The 4192-nt window shown below is 36.5% G+C and overlaps 1 long non-coding RNA gene across 1 annotated transcript; it reads right to left on the bottom strand.

Moving 5' to 3' along the window:
* Positions 1-2347: 2347 nt before the first annotated feature.
* Positions 2348-3815, bottom strand: LOC118469683 (uncharacterized). Its single transcript, XR_008599436.1, has 3 exons — positions 3412-3815; positions 2601-2709; positions 2348-2444 (listed from the first exon to the last, which is right to left on the bottom strand). It is a non-coding gene; the product is annotated as an uncharacterized LOC118469683 (long non-coding RNA).
* Positions 3816-4192: the final 377 nt, after the last annotated feature.

Raw genomic sequence — 4192 nt, 5'->3', positions numbered from 1 at the left:
TCGGATTTTCATTCCATATATTCCGAGTTTCATTCAATATATTCAGAGTTTCAGTCAATATATTCGGATTTTCATTCCATATATTCAGACTTTCATTCCATATATTCCGAGTTTCATTCAATATATTCAGAGTTTCATTCAATATATTCAGAGTTTCATTCAATATATTCCGAGTTTTTACCTACCGAGCCCCGGAAGGGACATGTCGGTATGGCGAAACGACAATGGAGGACACCCACCCGTACGAGAGTTTTATTGAGTTTTATTTTGTAATCAGCCTAAAATACAAAGACATTCAAGCAGTGCGATGCATGAGGAGTCTGCCATGCAGACCAGCGATCCTGATCCTGGTAAGTTTTATTTCTCCAACACCCTGCTGTTAGCCCGCTATGAATACACCAGCTACAGTAGTCCCACATTAATATTATGAAGGCTACACCAGCTAACGTGGTAGGACACAGCATCAGTGATCAGAGGTTGGCGTTGAACTGTTGTTTGCTAACCAGTTAGCCGCCGCTAAGCTAACAAACTATGGAACAATTCCTTATAAAACCTGAGAAAAGGAGCAGCAGTATTTCCTAACAAGACCTGTATTCAAAACCTCCCACGTTGTTACACAACGACCCATTAATCATATTACTGAACTATATGGTAATCATTGAAATTTCTCTTGAAGAATCAATGAACTGTTTGCTAACATTATCATTAATGTAAGTCTAAAACTAATTCAACTGATCAATTTAACACAATGAAGTAAAGAGTACTGGTAATGTGCAGCTATTTTTATCATTTCAAGGTAAAATGCTGACTGTTCTTGAGGTTTCAACTTTGCAGATGTGGAAATTCAAAGCATTGATTTCCTTTACTCAGATTTTTTGGGTGGTTTTCAGTTGTGCCTCAAAGCAAGGCATTTAGCACTGTTGGAAATTATTACAGGTATTTTTGTAACACTTTCTAACATCGTATGGACAAAGCAATAATTAATCAGTTAATGGAGAAAATGGTTTTAAATTACAGATGCTATCATCAACATTTCTTATTCATTTATTTAGTTGTCGGCCTTGGAGGATGAGGTCCAGTTACCAGGACTGTTACTCTGCAGCTCACTGATCCCATCCTGCAGCTCATCCATGCCGTCCTCCTCTCAACAGACCAAATCAAGTAAGATCTGTTTAGACTGTGTGGACAACAACATGATCAATATGTTAACTTTCAGCCCATCCTAAAATCACAAAACAGAACATTTACTTTAACTGTGTTTATGAATATAGAAAGTAATTACTAACAACTAATACCTTTTTGGGTGCTTTTATGCAGGAAAAAGGAAGCAGGATGCTACTGTGGATCTGCTGCAGTATCTGGAGAGGTCAGAGGAACAGTTGAGGAGACACCAAGACCTGACCTCTGCCATGCTCCAGAACATCCAGAGACCAAGACCTGACCACTGCTATGCTCCAGAACATCCAGAGGATGGATGAAAATTCAAACACCTTGGTTGGACTGATGGGACGTACGGTGTCAGTGCTGGAGAGACTGTCACAGAAATAAACTGCATTATCCACTACTTCTGATCTTTTAAAAAAAAAAAAAAACAAAAACCTTCTTTTTTGTAAATTCTTTTACATTTTAGTTATTTAACTTCACCTGTTTTGTATTTTAACTCTTGCACGTTGGGGGAATAAACAGAAATTTGTGATGAAAGATGCGTGTTTTGTCTATAATCTACAGACTTTATTCAGTGCTCAGTGCACACTTCTGTTACACACATTTTGACAGATAATTAGTGGTGCTTTTGAACATATCACACCAAGCAAGATAGATAAACTGCACTACTGCAGCAGATATATTATTGAAGTGTGCTTAGATGACGTGTATACATACACCGCTCACAAATAGTTATTCAACTTTTGGGTGAAATTTATGGAAAATGTAAAAAATTCATGCTATGGTGATACCAAATCATGAAAGTAGGGCATTTAAGTAGAAGCATGCAATAGCGATTTCCTCATCTCAAACAATTTATTGAAACAAAAACTAACAACAGTGGTGGGTATATCACAATAAAAATGTCAGTGTCTCATGACAGTTTGGACAGAACAGCAGCCTTCAGCTGAAATCCAGTACAATTGTGTCCCACCAGTGGCGTGATCCCAGATATCCAGGCAACAGCTGACCTCTGCCTCGCAATTAACCTTAAGACCATCTGTAAAGATGAACATAGATATTATCATCAACTTACTGCGTTTAACTGTTATGTAATGGATGAAAACATAGTCGAAGCTAAGTAACTAAGCTAACGCTAACATGTTCAGTGTGAAGAGTCAAAACATCTCTGACAATTACTTGCCTTCCCCGTTGGCTGTGACTGCGATGAAGGCAGATTGTTAATCACAGCAGAGCTAATCTGAAGAGCAGATCCACAGTAGCATCCTGCTTCCTTTTTCCTGCATAAAAGCACCCAAAAAGGTATTAGTTGTTAGTAATTACTTTCTATATTCATAAACACAGTTAAAGTAAATGTTCTGTTTTGTGATTTTAGGATGGGCTGAAAGTTAACATATTGATCATGTTGTTGTCCACACAGTCTAAACAGATCTTACTTGATTTGGTCTGTTGAGAGGAGGACGGCATGGATGAGCTGCAGGATGGGATCAGTGAGCTGCAGAGTAACAGTCCTGGTAACTGGACCTCATCATCCAAGGCCGACAACTAAATAAATGAATAAGAAATGTTGATGATAGCATCTGTAATTTAAAACCATTTTCTCCATTAACTGTTTAATTATTGCTTTGTCCATACGATGTTAGAAAGTGTTACAAAAATACCTGTAATAATTTCTAACAGTGCTAAATGTCTTGCTTTGAGGCACAACTGAAAACCACCCAAAAAAATCTGAGTAAAGGAAATCAATGCTTTGAATTTCCACATCTGCAAAGTTGAAACCTCAAGAACAGTCAGCATTTTACCTTGAAATGATAAAAATAGCTGCACATTACCAGTACTCTTTACTTCATTGTGTTAAATTGATCAGTTGAATTAGTTTTAGACTTACATTAATGATAATGTTAGCAAACAGTTCATTGATTCTTCAAGAGAAATTTCAATGATTACCATATAGTTCAGTAATATGATTAATGGGCCGTTGTGTAACAACGTGGGAGGTTTTGAATACAGGTCTTGTTAGGAAATACTGCTGCTCCTTTTCTCAGGTTTTATAAGGAATTGTTCCATAGTTTGTTAGCTTAGCGGCGGCTAACTGGTTAGCAAACAACAGTTCAACGCCAGCCTCTGATCACTGATGCTGTGTCCTACCACGTTAGCTGGTGTAGCCTTCATAATATTAATGTGGGACTACTGTAGCTGTGTATTCATAGCGGGCTAACAGCAGGGTGTTGGAGAAATAAAACTTACCAGGATCAGGATCGCTGGTCTGCATGGCAGACTCCTCATGCATCGCACTGCTTGAATGTCTTTGTATTTTAGGCTGATTACAAAATAAAACTCAATAAAACTCTCGTACGGGTGGGTGTCCTCCATTGTCGTTTCGCCATACCGACATGTCCCTTCCGGGGCTCGGTAGGTAAAAACTCGGAATATATTGAATGAAACTCTGAATATATTGAATGAAACTCTGAATATATTGAATGAAACTCGGAATATATGGAATGAAAGTCTGAATATATGGAATGAAAATCCGAATATATTGAATGAAACTCTGAATATATTGAATGAAACTCGGAATATATGGAATGAAAATCCGAATATATTGAATGAAAATCCGAATATATTGAATGAAACTCTGAATATATGGAATGAAACTCTGAATATATTGAATGAAACTCTGAATATATGGAATGAAAATCTGAATATATGGAATGAAAATCTGAATATATTGAATGAAACTCTGAATATATGGAATGAAACTGAATATATTGAATGAAACTCTGAATATATGGAACGAAACTCTGAATATATGGAATGAAACTCTGAATATATTGAATGAAACTCTGAATATATTGAAAGAAACTCTGAATATATGGAATGAAACTCTGAATATATTGAATGAAACTGAATATATTGAATGAAACTCTGAATATATTGAATGAAACTCTGAATATATTGAATGAAACTCTGAATATATGGAATGAGAATCTGAATATATGGAATGAAAGTCTGAACACTTTCATTCAAT

The sequence above is a fragment of the Amphiprion ocellaris genome, chromosome 18 (assembly GCF_022539595.1).
Source record: "Amphiprion ocellaris isolate individual 3 ecotype Okinawa chromosome 18, ASM2253959v1, whole genome shotgun sequence".
Taxonomy (NCBI): Eukaryota; Metazoa; Chordata; class Actinopteri; family Pomacentridae; genus Amphiprion; species Amphiprion ocellaris.
Note: the sequence above shows the minus strand (reverse complement) of the source record. Positions and strands in the feature narration are given on the sequence as shown.